Here is a 17741-nt window from a genome sequence, read left to right on the forward strand (position 1 = left end):
GCATCGTCTCAGGGCAGGGAGCTCACCACGCTGAGCTCACGATGCATGCACGTGCAACAATCCTCTTGGTACGCACAATATTTTTCTTAGCAGGTTACATGGAGAAGGAGGAGATGCCGCCACCGTACCATGGAGAATGGAGCCGCGGAGCTCGCCAAGACGACGCCCATCGCCAACAATCAACCCGGTGCCGCGGAGAATTTTGGCGGAGCGCTCACAAGGAGGACGCTCACGGTCTACTTCATCATGCTGGAACGAGGGACGGAGGCGTGGAGCCTGCATGGAGGCCGTTTCGCGGAGAATGGCGTCGTGGAGCTCGAGGGACGCCACCGACATTCACTTCGTCAAGATGGTGCCGCGGTGGATGGATGGAGCTTGCTAGGACGATACCCGTCTTTTCTTCATCAAGCTGGCGCCTTGGAGGACGATGCCCATTGTCTTCATCAAGCGGGCGCCACGGAGGAGGACGGAGCCATGGCGCTCGCAAGGAGGACGCCGCCAACGGCAACACCATCAAGCTGGAGCCCGGACACGTAGAGCTCATAAGGATGCCGCCGGCATGCCGCGGTTGATGGTGGTGTGGAGCTCGCCAAGACGAAGCCCATCGGCCATCGCTAACATCATCAAGCTGATGCTGCGGAGGATCCTGGCATGGAGCCCGGAGGCGTGAAGCTCACGGGGATGCCGCCGCAGGCCACGAAGGATGTCGACTCGGAGCTTCCTAGGATGATGCCCGTTGTCTTCTTCATCAAACTAGTGGTATGGAGGACAGAGGCCAGGAGCTAGCGAGGATGTCATCGTCGTGCCGTGATCGACATAGACACCGAGCTCGCCAAGACGACGTCCATCGTCAACATCATTAAGCTGGTGCCACGGTGGACGGAGGCGTGGAGCTCGTGTGACGACACCACCGATGTCTACCTCATCAAGACGGAGCCCGCGACCTGGAGCCCCTGAAGATGACACACGCCCCAGGTGCTCCCAGCAACACGGAGTCCACGACACAAAGAAGATGGTTCTATACGATGACACATCTTCACCGACCCTTACCACGATCCGGCGATGTGTTTCCTTTGTCTTGGCGGACCACCGAATACGGCGTCCAGCCGAGACGAGGTGCACTCTTCATGGCGTATAGGTCTTGGTGTACAGGCAGCGTGCCCCTTGTCTTAGCAGACCACCGAATACGGCGTCTATCTAGGACGGGGTATCAACCACGCCCTTCCATGATGTCACCTTTCTTCGGCACTGTCGGTGTCAAAACCGGCGGATCTCGGGTAGGGGGTCCCGAACTGTGCGTCTAGACGGATGGTAACATGAGACAGGGGACACGATGTTTTTACCCAGGTTCGGGCCCTCTCGATGGAGGTAAAACCCTACTCCTGCTTGATTAATATTGATGATATGGGTAGTACAAGAGTAGATCTACCACGAGATCAGAGAGGCTAAACCCTAGAAGCTAGCCTATGGTATGATTGTTGTTCATCCTACGGACTAAAACCCTCCGGTTTATATAGACACCGGAGAGGGCTAGGGTTACACAGAGTCGGTTACAATGGGAGGAGATCTACATATCCGTATCGCCAAGCTTGCCTTCCACGCCAAGGAAAGTCCCATCCGGACACAGGACGAAGTCTTCAATCTTGTATCTTCATAGTCCAGGAGTTCGACCAAAGGTCATAGTCCAGTCATACGGACACTTCCTAATCCAGGACTCCCTCAGTAGCCCCTGAACCAGGCTTCAATGACGACGAGTCCGGCGCGCAAATTGTCTTCGGCATTGCAAGGCGGGTTCCTCCTCCGAATACTTCATAGAAGATGTTGAACACAAGGATAGTGTCCGGCTCTGCAAAATAAGTTCCACATACCACCGTAGAGAGAATAATATTTGTACAAATCTAATCTGCTGACGTATTCCGTAGCGTGACATCATGCCATGGCCAAGCCTTTATTCGAATCGTTTTACGTCCCACCTCAGCGCATTTAGCGAGGCGGTTTCCTTGGCACGTCTTGTCAAAGCAGAGATCGTGTCCCCTTATTCCGGGATTATCATCAATACGGGTGTGGGTAACCCAATCGCGCCATTAATCACGGCGCTTGGGAGATAAGCGAGTTTTACTAGGTTGGTGGGGGTGCATAGTTTCGTCCGCCCATATAAGGGGATAAGGATCCACTCTTTCCATTTACGCCTTCTTCCTCCTTTGCTTATCCATCTCCGCGCACTCGAGCTCCAGCGCCCAAGTCCGCACTTCCCACCTCAACCTTCTCCAGCCATGTCCGGAGCGGGAGGCAGGTGGATGGCCTCCTCCATCACGGAGAGGCACATCAAAAAGTTGAGGAAGGCCGGATACTTGTCAAACAACATCGCGCACCGGCTCCCAGATGAGGGGCAGCTCATCCCCAGCCCCAGGCCCCATGAGAGGGTGGTGTTCCTCCCCCATTTCCTCCGCGAACTAGGCTTCCCACTCCACCCATTTGTCCGGGGGCTCATGTTCTACTATGGCCTGGATTTTCACGATTTGTCCCCAAACTTCATCCTCAACATCTCGGCGTTTATCGTCGTGTGCGAGGTCTTCCTCCGCATCAAGCCCCACTTCGGCTTATGGCTGAAGATCTTCAATGTCAAGCCGAAGGTAGTGGGAGGCCAGTAGGCGGAGTGCGGAGGCGCCATGGTGGGCAAGATGGCCAATGTCACATGGCTCGAGGGTTCCTTTGTGGAAACCATCAAAGGGTGGCAATCGGGGTGGTTCTACATCACCGAGCCGCGTGACCCTGAATGGGCAGCGGCCCCTGAATTCCGATCTGGCATCCCCACACGGCTCACCTCATGGAAAGAGAAGGGCCAACCGTGGGGTAATTCGGCAGAGCTGACCGGACTACAAACCTGCGTCGAAGACCTGATTTACAGGAAGGTTAAACTTGTCACCGTAGTCAAGGTCATGCTCTTCCGCCGGCTCCTCCCGTGTCAACGACGTGTTTTTAATTTGTGGGAATTCGACCCGGCCCAGCACCAAACTTTGTCCAGGCTCTTCGACACAACGCACAAAGATGCCTGGAAGGTGCTTTTCAAGAGCTCCGAGGTTCACCCTCCCATTACCGAGGATCGCGGATTATGTGCGAAGCGCCAAGCCAGCGCGGTAAGCTTAGTTTACCCATTACAGGGTACTTGTTTTTCATAGTTTGACTCTATGCGGGATCTAAGCTCCCATTCCTTTAACAGGACTGGCAGAAGAAGTCCGGACAGATCGACTGTCTGGCTCCTTTGCCCGAAGGCCCAGCAGATGCCCGCTTGGTGAAGCTGCTGGTTCCGGCACCTCACGTGGTGCCGGAGAAGAAGGCCAAGAAGAAGGCCACGGGAACTCGAAGGAGCTCCCGGCACCTGGTGGTGTCGGACTCATCGCCCAACGACCCCGAAGCGCACTCATCCTCCAAAGACGAGGAGGAGGAAGAAGAAGCCTCTCCCCCTCCAACAGGGGGAGGAAAGAAAAGGAAGGCCGCCCCAATTGGGGAGGCCGGAGGGTCCAAGAAGGGGAAAACCCTTCTTCCGGACTACGCCACCGACGCCGAAGACGACGGAGAGGAGTGTCCATCCAGGGCCAAGCCCCTGGCAACATCGTAAGTATCCGGATACCAGAATAACTCGTGGCGTTCCTTTAGTGCACAACATCTTCTAATGCCGAACATAATCATGCAGTCCGCCCAAGGCCCAGCTCGACTCTTCGTCGAGCGGATCCCTGGATTCGTCGGATGTGAATAGTCTTTCACTTCCGACTGCTACCTCCCCTCGCCCCACGGACGATGCCGAGGTGGAGTCCCAGAAGGGGCCAGACCAGGAGGAGGTAGCCTCGGAGGCGCCGCAAGGCGACCTTCCGGGCTCTAGGCGCAAAGGGGATAAAACCCCAGAGGGATCTCAGTCCGGCCCTGGGCCGGACGCCGCACCGGAACCTTCAGTGGTTCCGGAGTCCGGCAGGCGGCCCCTTCGTAAGAAGGGCAAGCCTATGACACCGGTGACCTCCGTCCAACCGGAGGCACCGGATAATTTGCTGGAGGTGCTTAACGGCGCCTCCATCGACGAGGAGCACCGCACTATTATGAGTGTGGTGATACAGAAGGTTCAGTCCTGTGCCAGCCTTCTAACAGGCTTTGAGGTATGTATTTAAGACATGTAAAAATATTACCGCATAGACAGTAGCCCCTGATGCTCAGTTCGGTGTTCGGAAAGAAAAGCCGGACTGGGGATCTGAAAAGATATATGCAGGAGTCGAACATAAATATGTTAATATGGGAATGCAGGCTACGCCGCTGACCTCTGTCGCACTGACTGTGGAGGTCGATGCATTGAAGCAGAGCCTTGAGCGGTCCGAGAACGAGCTCGGCCTTGCCAAGAAGCAGCTCGAGGACAAGGAAGGTAAGTAGTATCTTATTTAAATATATAAAAATACCTGGTTGCAAATAATGACAGGACCAACGTGAATGTTACAGGGGCCACAACCGAGGTGGCGACCCTGAAGGAAGCGCTGTCCAAGGCCAAAGACAATGCGGTCACGGAGCGCACCGAGCGAGAAAAGCAGGAGGCGCGGGTGGAGGAAGTGCGGCAAGAGCTTCATGCTCTTGTGAATAAACACGAGAGATTGGAGCTTGACTCAAAGACTCGAGAGTCCGAGCTTGCCTCGACCCTTGAGAGCGCCAAATCCGCCAAGGCCTAAGCCCAAAAAGCCCTCCAGGAAATTGAGTCGATGAAGAAGATAGCGGCTGGTAAGGCATTCTTTATGCAAAGCAAGCACGTAAAAGTGAATTACTTGTTACTTACCCGAGTCCGGAGCTCTCTAGGAGCATTCGCAGATCTGCCCCACAGTGTGACCGACGCCGCCGCATTCTACCGAGCCGAAAAAGGGAGCTCGACGGAGAAAGTGTTCTGGTCCCAGTATGCTGAGGTCGGACACCCGGTGCCCTTGAGCGACCAGCTGAAGCAGCTGGTCGAGCTCCATAAGGTAGCCGAACAGGCCATGAAGGGCCTTATAGGCCGGCTGTGGCCTGGGGAGGTCCTGCCTGGGAGCTACTTTGGGCTGGTGAGGCAGCTGGTGGATGCCTGTCCACGTCTTGAAGTCATCAAGCGCTCCATATGCATCGAAGGCGCCCGTAGGGCCCTTGCCCGCGCTAAAGTGCACTGGGGCAAGCTGGATGCTGAGAAGCTGGTGACAGATGGGCCGTTGGAGGGGAAGGAGCATCGCAGGCCCGAAATGTATTATGAGGGCGTCCTGAAGGGTGCCCACCTTGTGGTGAATGAATGTACTAGGGATGTAATTTTTGAGTAAACTCGCTCGTGTTTATCCTGTGCGCTGAAAACTTGTTCATATGCACTAAGAAACGCTTGTTGAATTTAAAATATTACCTTCTATGCGGCCGTTTGTTGAATCTGAGAGATGCAAGTTGTCGGCTTCTACCCCCATGCCACGAGTGCTGGGGTGTTCGGGATAAACCTGAGCGCTCTTGTTCCCATTCTTGGGTCCTTCGAGGGAGGCGCTCAGCACAACGAACAAGGCAATCAGACTATAATGCTTTATCACTCTCACTTAGCCATAGAATTCTATAATTTTAAATTTTGGCGAAGCCCCTAGTATCCGGAAGACCGAGTTCGGGGCGCTATCCACGCCTAGGCCGTACAAAGCCAGCTCCTCGCTCTAAGCGGCATAAGTCTTTAGGAGATCGAAAACCTCTCGAACAACGACCGGCTCTCGCCCTATCATGACGGTTAGTTTTAGCTTTCTCTATTGAGGTGCTCAACACAGCTCAACTGGGGCACAATCGCAGTAGTTCTCCCAGTGCTACCTTAGACGATAAAACGGAACGTAAGGTACCAAAACATGGGAGCCGGGCAAACCCAACTATTGACCCAAGACATGATTCGGAGCTGATGCATATAATGCTATAAGTTCGGGGTGCCGCACTCGTGAGAGTGTTCGGTCTTCTCACACCATATTCTGGGGTACTTAAGCCCCTGGTGTATTGGTCGTACCAAAGTGTACGATTGCATAATGTTATAACTGAATATACTTACATAAAAAATGAATACAAGAATAGACAAGAGCTATGTATTGTTTATTAAAGGGATGCTGTGAAAGCAGAACGATACAAATAGTGTGATAAGCAAGAGATGGGATTATTTGACATGTCCCCCTCCAGGGGCAAGCTGCTGGACTTTATGTAAGACAGGTATTTAGCTCGTTAAAGAGACCACCTGGACATTCGACGCAGCTTGCTGCCTCCCTGGCTGTTGCATCGTGTGTTCGGCGATTGTACTGCCGGACAGGCCTTCCGGAGAATGGACTCCTGAAAGTAAGAAAAAAGAAATGACAAAATCGGGAGCCCCTAGTGCGGTTGAGCCGCATTTTGGGCGTGCCGTGGTTGTGCCCATTCCCTTATGCCCATGGTATTTCCAGAGCGTAATTATGTACGCGTAGCACTGGTTTCACAATTTCGCGAGGGTTGGGGTTGGGGCCGCACTGCTACACTTGCACGGAACGTGCCAGGCGGTCTTGTTGTAGGTTACTCCGGGCACGCTTGACGGTGTTCGGACGTGTAATAGTCGGACTGGAGAATTGCCTTGAGAGGCTACTTTGTACTTCCTTTGCGAGGGCCACCGTATGCTCCTCTGTTCGGAGAGAGCGTTCGGTGTTTCCATTGACCGTAATGACTCCTTGAGGGCCTGGCATCTTGAGCTTGAGGTATGCGTAGTGCGGCACCGCATTGAACTTTGCAAATGCGGTTCGTCCGAGCAGGGCGTGATAGCCACTGTGGAACGGGACTATGTCGAAGATTAACTCCTCGCTTCAGAAATTATCCGGGGATCCGAAGACCACTTCTAGTGTAACTGAGCCTGTACAGTTGGCCTCTACACCTGGTATGACGCCTTTAAAGGTCGTCTTTGTGGGTTTAATCCTTGAGGGATCTATGCTCATTTTTCGCACTGTATCCTGATAAAGCAGGTTCAGGCTACTGCCGCCGTCCATAAGGACTCTAGTGAGGTGAAATCCGTCAATGATTGGGTCTAAAACCAATGCGGCGAATCCGCCGTGGCGGATGCTAGTGGGGTGATCCCTTCGATCGAAGGTGATCGGGCAGGAGGACCATGGGTTGAACTTTGGGGCGACTGGCTCCAACGCATATACGTCCCTGAGTGCATGCTTCCGTTCCCTTTTAGGGATGTGGGTTGCGTATATCATGTTCACCGTCCGCACTTGTGGGGGAAAGCCCTTCTGTCCCCTATTGTTCGGCAACCGGGGCTCCTCCTCATCATCGCTATGCAGCCCCTTGTCTCTGTTTTTGGTGCTTAACTTGCCTGCCTGCTTGAACACCCAACAGTCCATGTTGCTGTGATTGGTTGGTTTTTCGGGGGTGCCGTGTATCTGGCACAAGCGATCGAGTATTCAGTCCAAATTGGACGGGCCCGGAGTACTTCTTTTGAATGGCTTTTTCCACTGACCGGGTTTAGAGCCTCGGAATCTTGCGTTAACTGCCGTATCCTCCGCATTGTCACCGTTAATGCAATGCTTGTGTTTGTTGTAATGCGACCTGCCATTGTTGTCCTTGGTATCCGAATTACCAGGGCTCTTGGTCATGTTATTACTACGAGCTAGCCAGCTGTCTTCTCCCGCGCAAAATCGGGTCATGAGTGTTGTGAGGGCTGCCATGGATTTCGGCTTTTCCTGTCCTAGGTGTCGGGCAAGCCATTCATCACGAATGTTGTGTTTGAAGGCTGCGTGGGCCTCTACGTCCGGACAGTCGACTATTTGATTTTTCTTGGTTAAGAACCGTGTCCAGAATTGTCTGGCTGATTCCTCTAGCTGCTGAATGATGTGGCTTAGGTTATCAGCGTCTGGTGGTCGCACATAGGTGCCCCGGAAGTTTTCATGGAATGCGGCTTCCAGGTCCTCCCAGCAACCAATTGACTCTGCCGGGAAGCTGTTAAGCCAATGCCGAGCTGGTCCTTTAATCTTGAGTGGGAAGTATTTGATAGCGTGTAGATCATCACCGTGGGCCACGTGGATATGAAGGAGATAATCCTTGATCCATACCGCAGGATCTGTCGTGCCATCGTATGATTCGATGTTACGGATTTAAAACCCTCGGGGATTTGATGATCCATTACTTCATCTGTGAAGCATAGTGGGTGTGCGGCGCCTCTGTACTGGGCTATATCATGACGTAGCTCAAATGAGCTTTGTCTACTGTGTTCGGCCTGGCCGTATTTGCCATGTCCGGCATGACGGTTATCGCCACATGCTGGGGCGCCCACGCGATCCGTAGATCGATCTTGTTTGCCTTGCCTTGTCCTCCAATATGTCTCGCAGGTCCGGCGCGTTTCCCCGTGCCTTGGTATAGCGGCGTCGGGGTGCGGCTTGAATCGATGTCCGAGAGGCCTCTCTGTCGCGGCCAAGAGGTGACCGGTCGGTCGCGTCGTGCGCTGGTGATGTAGGTTTAGGTGCTTCCTCCTCTAATCGGGGTAGCAGCCTCCGCTTTGGGTAGCTCTTGGAGGGGCGTTCAAGTTCATACTCTTCGGCCGCAAGGACTTTAGTCCATCGATCGGCTAGCAAGTCTTGGTCAGCTCTAAGCTGCTGTTGTTTTTTCTTGAGGCTGCTTGCCGTGGCCATAAGCCTGCGTTTGAAACACTCTTGTTCGACGGGATCCTTAGGCACGGCAAATTCGTCGTCTTCAAGGCTTGCCTCATCTTCGGAGGGAAGCATGTAATTATCATCCTCGACCTCCCTGTCTGCCGCTCTCTCATGAGGGCTGGCTTCTCCATCCTCCTGTGCTGAATCCTGCTGGAGGGGGTTGTCTTCGGCACTGTCCGGGGTGTTATTATCTCCCGTGCCGGAATCACCGTTTTTGCTTTGGCGGGATTTAGAGCGGCGCCACTGACGCCGGCGCTTAGGCTGCTTCTTGGAGGGGTCGTCCTCCGTTGTTCCATCGCCATTCCCTTCTTTTGGGGTGTCCACCATGTATATGTCGTATGACGAGGTGGCCTTCCAGTGCCCTAGAGGCGCTGGGTCTTGGTCATCTCCTGCATCGTCGTCCATACCGTCGATGTCTTCAGAGTCGAAATCGAGCATGTCGGTTAAATCATCGACATTGGCTATTAAGTGGGCGGTGGGTGGGCTTTGAATTCATTCGTCGTCCGCAACGCATCCTTGCTGACCATAGTCCAGCCAGGGCTCTCCTGATAAGGAAAGAGACTTTAGTGAATTCAGAATGTCGCCGAAGGGCGAATGCTGAAAGATGTCCGCGGCGGCGAACTCCATGATCGGCGCCCAATCGGATTCGATCGGCAGGGGCGCGGAAGGTTCGGAGTCCGGAGAGGAGTCCGGCACCTTGGAGTCGCGAGCTTCGCAAAGGACAAGACTGGTGTTCGGCTCGATCGCCGTAGAGGTTGCAGCCCCCGAGGCGGTGTCTAGCCATCCTTCCTTGATTGGCGCAATCGGCTCCGAACTAAGGGTCGGAGCGGACACCGGGGCGGCCTCCTGGGCACTGTTCGGCGGCAGAGCTAGATCATGTCCATCGCGAAAGTGTGGCGCGCCCGGCCGTGGCTCAAATCCGTCGAAGATCAAGTCTCCGCGGATGTCGGCCGTGTAGTTCAAGCTTCCAAATCTGACCTGATGGCCAGGGGCGTAGCTTTCGATCTGCTCCAGATGGCCAAGCGAATTGGCCTGCAGTGCAAAGCCGCCGAATACGAAGATCTGTCCGGGGAGAAAAGTCTCACCCTGGACCGCGTAGTTGTTGATGATCGGAGGAGCCATCGGGCCTAAAGATGACGACACAGAGGAACTCTCAATGAAAGCACCAATGTCGGTGTCAAAACTGGCGGATCTCGGGTAGGGGGTCCCGAACTGTGCGTCTAGGCGGATGGTAACAGGAGACAGGGGACACGATGTTTTTACCCAGGTTCGGGCCCTCTCGATGGAGGTAAAACCCTACTCCTGCTTGATTAATATTGATGATATGGGTAGTACAAGAGTAGATCTACCACGAGATCAGAGAGGCTAAACCCTAGAAGCTAGCCTATGGTATGATTGTTGTTTGTCCTACGGACTAAAACCCTCCGGTTTATATAGACACCGGAAAGGGCTAGGGTTACACAGAGTCGGTTACAATGGGAGGAGATCTACATATCCGTATCGCCAAGCTTGCCTTCCACGCCAAGGAAAGTCCCATCCGGACACGGGACGAAGACTTCAATCTTGTATCTTCATAGTCCGGGAGTCCGACCAAAGGTCATAGTCCGGCCATCCGGACACCCCCTAATCCAGCACTCCCTCAGGCACCGCGATGCTTTGCCCTTGTCTTGTTGGACCACCGAATATGGCATCCAAACGAGTCGAGGTGCATACTTCATTGCATCGGGTCTCATTTGTCGTATGGGTGGCATGTTCCTTGGCTTAGCAGACCACCGAATATGGCGTCTAGCTGAGACGGGGCATCAACCACGCCCTGCCATTATGTTACCTTTCTTCGGCCCCACGGCGTGATCCTTGTTTTGGCAGACCACCGAATACGGCATCTAGCCAAGATGAGGCATCCACCACGCCCCTCTAAGATGTTACCTTCCACGCTCTTGTGAGGCGGAGTCTTTGCCTTCATAGATTGTCGTAACCTCGGCATCTAGTCGATACGAGGCACCTACCACACTGGCATTGTCGATATGAGCGAGCATTGGTTTTACACCGATGCTGATCTCCATAAGAATACTCCCGTGAGGCAAACCCCTTGCGTACCCCGACGAAACTGCTACATCGTCAAGAAGTCTGAGCAGAGCAGGACCCATGCAACTTCAACACCGACAACATCAACGCTGTCAAGACCGACGAGGCGCGACGGCGAGGGTGTACGTGGCCATATTTTGAGTGGCACGTGTACCGACGAGGACACGGGCTTTGCCGCCGCCCACACCACACACACACACACCATCATCATCATGCATGGAGAATGTGAAGCAAAGACGACGAAGATGACCACAAGGCTTAATCGGAGGTATCTCGCGGAGCAACCCGCGGGAGCAATTAACCGGTAGCTTTTCGAGGCACCGGGAACCAGGAGACCGCTGTTGACACCAAATTTTGGCACGGTCAAGAACTTATTTAAGATGGCTTCAAATGGAGAAGTGTTCTACATTAAAGAGTTCTTTATTGTTGATATGAACATCTTTGAAGTTTGGGCCATCGCCGTCCGGTTTCATCTCGAAGGCCGAAACTATGCTCAAATTACTAAGATCTTATATTCAGAGTACAGTTTGGCCGTTAGGCCCCCAAGAAGACGTCAAATGAAAACATTATCTACACGAATTGTCTTCGTCTCGTCGAAACGGTCGATTTTGATATAAAAATCGTGCCAATCCGAGTTCTTATGCAAAAGTTAGAGCCGAAAATGCGCGGCTGTATCAGGATGGCCACACACTCCGGGAATGATCATCCGGGTTTTGGGTTTCTCCGAGGACGGCCAGACACTCCGGGGTTGTTTGTGCGGGTTTTGGATTTTTCTGCCGCAGACTTAGAAAGACAGCCTAAAACCCCCTCAAGATGGCCTCTGATGAAAAAACGTTCAACATGAAAGTTGTTCGTCTCGTCGAAATGGTTAATACTGCTTTTGGGCTTGTTTCCATCTGAGGTCGTTTACTACCAGAAAAAGGACCCGCAAGGTGCAGCCAGTTTAAACCGAACAGTTTTGGATAGTTCGGACAAAACCAATCCGAATTTGACTAGGGTTTTGGATGTGAATCCAAGCCTTTTCCTTGCACGGGAAGTCCAGCCGCCTCTTATATATCTAAGGGGTGACGGCCGATTAAACAACACACAATCGAACAATTCATCTACCACTTTTTATCTTTTATCTTTTCTCCTTAACCCTAGTTCTTCTTCTTCCTCGTTCTTTGTTTGTTCTTCTTCATTGTAGGGCGGCGAACCTCGAGGCCCTGGGGGCGGTCAGGCCGACCTAGGGCAGCCCATAGCCGCCGCGCGCCCTGACGGGGTCCCTCCCGGGCGTGTGGGGTTTCGGGTCCTCAAAAGCACCCGCCGGATTGCCTGCGTACCGCGCTTCCGGCCGGGTCTCCTTGGACGTGAGCTGCGGTGCATCACCCTCGGCGTCAAAGGTACACGGTGACAGTTCATGTGCGAACACACTTTTTGGCGACTCCGCTGGGGACGAAGCTTCGAACGGTCTCCGACCCGTTCATGCTACGAAGAGATCGTCATCTATGTTTTGCAGTCTACAAAGGTAATATGAGTACCCAATCCCTTTATGTAGATACAAATAATTCATATGGTGTTACTAGATCGTTCAATGAGTATACTCTATCAGCCAACCCTAGTTTTTTCAATCATGCAACTAACGACGTGCAAGGGTCGATTCAAAGTAATTTATATACTTCAACTTCTTATGATATTAGTAACATGCACCATATGTATCCCAACTCACATGCATCGGCAACCCAGCAAATTCATATGCCGATGAGCAACATGATGAGTTCGATTAATCAATTTGAAACACCCCAAGTTAGAATTTCCAATGCCATGCAAGAAAGTGTTTCACCCTTTTATTCATCGGCAACTAATATGCAATATAGTAATCCAACCATGCCGATGAATGAGAGAATTGTCCATGCTACTAGTGGCTATTCGGCCAGTTACTCTCAACCTCATATTCTACACCTCATGTTAGTAATTCTTCGGCACAATACACAACTGTAGATGCTCATAATTCGGCTTCACACCTTCCTCGTTATAGCCGAATGAATGTAAATTTTATAGGAGCGGTTGTGCCCGATATTGTAGAAGATGAGGTAGTGGTGGCTGCATTGAAGAGTTTAGCCCAAAATAAGAGAATTAGTACTCTTTGCCTTGAACTACATGAAAATGGGCTATTTCCTGATTATGCCGCAATAAAAGCTAGAGTTTTGCAAGAAGATGAATCTTTGCCAATTGATAAAATTGACGAGCAAAAGTATGGTCTTACAACAATGCATATGCCTTCACCTAGTACTACATCTTATTATACACGCCCTACACAATTGCAAAATTTTGGCAACACCCGTGTATCATTGACGAAAGAATCTAAAAGCATTGGGGGGCAATAATATCCGGAGTGGGCTGAAATTGAGAAAAAGCTTAAAGCCAACTTTGCCACTCGTCGCCAGAAACAAATAGAAAAAGAATTGGCTCAGATAAAAGAAGCATTGCCAATTGGTAGTATCAATGAAAAGAAGGATGATTCGGAACTTGAAAGTGCTTCGGTTGAAAAAGCCGAATCAAGTAGTATATATTTTGAATCCATCAAATCCAAAGAGGCAAGCATTATTGAGAAAGGGCATGACAAGCATAGCAAAACAACCATGCTTGATTTTTCTGAAGTTAATGGAACCTATTTTCTGCCCTATGAGTTCCGTGCCATTGACAAGCCTCAAGGACAAAAACAAGTAGCTGAACAAAGTTCGGCTGACATGGATCTTCAAAGCAATGATGCACGGAATCAAGAAAAAGATGATGACAAGGTGTTGGGGAGCCATCCAAAGACGGAGCAAGATCTTCTTCAAGTGGCACCACCATCATGCTCTCCCAACATATTTGAAGAGGTATGCATAGCGAGTAATTTACCTATTTTTAGATTTGGTCAGAACTTTATTGTTGATGCATCTATTAGAAAAATCCTCATAAGTAATTTTGAAAGAGCAATGAAGAAGGGTAATTTACTTGTTAGCAATAAAATTGTTACGGAACATATTGGTCAACCCATTGCGCCATTTATAAAGACCGATAATGACTTATTGTTACAACCAAAGCTTTCCGTGTTTCTTTGTCTAAAGTTTATATCTAGTTGGGTAGCTTTGCTTATTTTGTACTTGGCTTGCACTTGGTCTCAACTGAGACATGTATGTTCTAAATATCTTCATTTCAGAAATTTAAAGCCAATGTTAAAATCTTTTGGGAAAACCGATGCTAGTATAGTTTCATATTTAAGGACATCGAAAAATGAATGCGAAAGAGCATTCATAGCCGAATGGGAAGATGCCAAATCTGAATTATTTGTTTGCTTAACTCCAAAGCCGTTCTCACAAAAAGACCAGCTAGAAAACAAAAGGTATACCTTCGATTCAAGCATGTGTGATCAAATATTTGATTTGTTGCTAAAAAATAATTACATAAGAATTCTTGATCACCATGTCAAGCCATCAATCCAAGGATGAATGTATTGTAAGTTGCATGATTCGTTCAAACATAGTTTTGAGGATTGCAATATGTTTCGTCAAATAGTTAAATCGGCCTTTGATAAAGGACGATTGAAATTTGTTGAGACGCCAAAAGATGGCTAGTCTATTTCGATTGGTCCCGATGGTAGAAAGTTTTTGCATCGGCTGCTTCAAGCCGATCCATTGAAAGAGAAGGTAAAAACTGCAGGTGATGGGATTAAGCTTTCAAATAAAGAAGTTGTTGAAGAGCATAATGAACATAATCTTGAGGGCGAGAATTCCATCAAAGCTACAATGGAGATGCCAAGGACTGGGGGGAAGCAAGCAAATCCAATGATCGATGAAAGCAAACAAAAAGAAAACAAAGGCCGAAATAAGCGCAAGTGTAAGAGATTAAAGATCACCTTCGCTGAACTATTGGATAAATATCAAAAGAAGAGTGAAGAGAAGAATAATTATCGGCTGAATCATGCAAAGAAACCAAGATCATCCCCAAGGCGCAAATATAAGGATCGGTATTGGCAAAGTGAGAATTTGTATGCAACATATTCATATCCTTATTTTGGGCCGCCAATGCCAATGCCGTGGATGCCTCCCTATGCTCATGTAGATCCATATCTATCATGGGACATGTATGATACAAGGGCACATTCTCCATCTTATTTTAGACCATCTCACCAATATTATGCAGCTCCGAGAAAAACAATATTTGAACAATCACATGTTAAAGTCAGTTTCAATCATAAGGAATCGGTCCGGAGCTCAAGGAAGAAGAAAGAGGTAGTCAAACAAGTTTACCGCGTTAAAAGAGATGGTCGTAAGAGTGCTACTTCGAATTTGATCTCAAATGAAAAAGAGCCAATGAAAGTATTGACATTGGCTACTACAGGTAATGAGATGAAGCAATCAATTGTTAAGATTCAAAGTGCCAAATCTGAAGAAAAGAAGTTGAGAGTGCACAAGGTCAAAAAAGAATTGCCATTGGTCAAAACAGAATCACAGCCGAGATGCCCACTCGGCTTATCGTATTGGAAAAAGAAGGAATTACAAAATCTTAGTGCACAAGAGCTGAGAAAGAGGAACATGGCATGGGTTCCCAAGAGGTTCAATCAAAATAAAAACGATGTGCATGCTTCAATTGCAACAAGTACAGTAAAAGTGAAGAAAGAGAAGGATGGAAGCAACAAACAATTAAGCCGAAGGTGTGCATCACAACATCAAAATCTTTGGTTAGCACATCATCCATTTTCTTCAACAATGCCATTGATCCCTTTGCCATGGAATTCATCCACAGGTATGATCAGTTACCCTCCATAGACTTATTTTGATCCATGGATGCAACATAATTTTCTATATGATGACAGAGTATTACCAAATCACTATACATTTGGTTAGTTTCATTTTTGTTGCTAATACAAAGGAGCCGAAATATTTTATTGCTATTTTATTTGTTTATTTCGGCTATACATGCTTTAGTGGATGAATTCTACATGGACCTCATGGTAATGGCCGGTACTTAACTATCGTCCTAAGAAACTATCTGATCATGGCCGGTGTGGAATTCTAACATCGTCCTTAGTTAAATTGAAGACCGAGACAAGGTACATGTTAAGTGATATTAGCCTTGTCTCTCTAGTACTATGGAGATTATATTTTGATGGTTCAATTCGTAGCAATGGCCAAAGTGTCAGTGTTGTTCATATATCTCCATATGGTGTTATTTTTGTGAAGCCTCATGCCACTTAAAATATTTTTGCACAATAATCAAAGTCGAATATGAAATTTTATTCGGTTTAGAACTTTTGGTTGCAATAGGTGCTATACAGATTGAGGCTTTCAGTGATTCGTTATAAGTAGTGCAACAAATATCCAAGATTTATCAATGTTTTGACGAATCACTTATAGTTTATCTTGGGATATGTCTAGATGCAAAATTTACCTTGGGTTACTTTAATATCCTTCATATATCTGGACATGACAATTGGAGAGAGTTGGCATAGCAAGCATCCGGCTACCATGTCCATCATGGTGTATTGCACATCTATCAACAGTCGATGCTTATTCTTGCCAACATAGGTAAGGCCGAATTGGAGCTCACCACCTCGGCCACTAATGCAACTTTTATGTAGGCAAAGAAAGGATTGGAGGAAGTTCATTCTTGATTATCTGCAAAATCCTAGCGAAAGGGTGAATAATATGGTTCAGAGGATGGCTTTGAGATGCATATGTATGGAACCTTATCATCGGATTGTTATATAAGTTGAGAAGTTTTCACCCAAGTTGCATCAAGAGGTTCAAACAAGCAATGACTGATATATACTTATCATCTTAAGCACATACAAATGGCCGATGGAGTGTTGACATCATCCTCAGAGTAAGATATGTGCAAATAATTTTCCGGCACACAAGCTTTGCCGAAAAACAGGGGGGGCATGTGTTGACACCAAATTTTGGCACGGTCGAGAACTTATTTAAGATGGCTTCAAATGGAGAAGTGTTCTACATGAAAGAGTTCTGTATTGTTGATATGAACATCTTTGAAGTTTGGGCCATCGCCGTCCGGTTTCATCTCGAAGGCCGAAACTATGCTCAAAGTACTAAGATCTTATATTCAGAGTTCAGTTTGGACGATTAGGCCCCCAAGAAAACCTCAAATGAAAACAATATCTACACAAATTGTCTTCGTCTCGTTGAAACGGTCGATTTTGATATAAAAATCGTCCCAATCCGAGTTCGTATGCAAAAGTTAGAGCCGAAAATGCCCGGCTGTATCAGGATGGCCACACACTCCGGGAATGATCATCCGGGTTTTGTGTTTCTCCGAGGACGGCCGGACACTCCGGGGTTGTTTGTCCGGGTTTTGAATTTTTCTGCCGCAGACTTCGGAAAACAGCCTAAAACCCCCTCAAGATGGCCTCTGATCAAAAAACGTTCAACATGAAAGTTGTTCGCCTCGTCGAAACGGTTAATATTGCTTTTTTGCTCGTGTCCATTGGAGGTCGTTTACCACCAGAAAGAAGACCCGCAAGGTGCAGCCAGTTTAAACCGAATAGTTTTGCAAAGTTCGGACAAAACCAATCCGAATTTGACTAGGGTTTTGGACGTGAATCCAAGCCTTTTCCTTGCATGGAAAGTCCAGCCGCCTCTTATATATCTAAGGGGTGACGGCCGATTAAACAACACACAATCGAACAAATCAATCTACTACTTTTTCGTGTTCATCTACTTTTTGTCTCTCCCTTGTATTTTTCTTCTTGTTCTTCGCTAGTTCTTCATGCTGGAGGGCTGCGGATCCACGAGGCTCTAGGGGCGAGCGAATCGACCTGGAGCAGCCCATAGCCGCCGCGAGCCCTGACGGGGTCCCTCCCGGGCAAGCAGGGCTTCGGGTCTGCAAAAGCACCCGTCGACTGTCTTGTGTACCGCGCTGTCGGTCGGGTCTCCTTCAACGTGAGCGGCGGTGCATCACCCTCGGCGTCGAGGATACACGTGAAGTGTTCGTGTGTCAACA

The sequence above is a fragment of the Triticum aestivum genome, chromosome 7B, assembly GCF_018294505.1.
Source record: "Triticum aestivum cultivar Chinese Spring chromosome 7B, IWGSC CS RefSeq v2.1, whole genome shotgun sequence".
NCBI lineage: Eukaryota > Viridiplantae > Streptophyta > Magnoliopsida > Poales > Poaceae > Triticum > Triticum aestivum.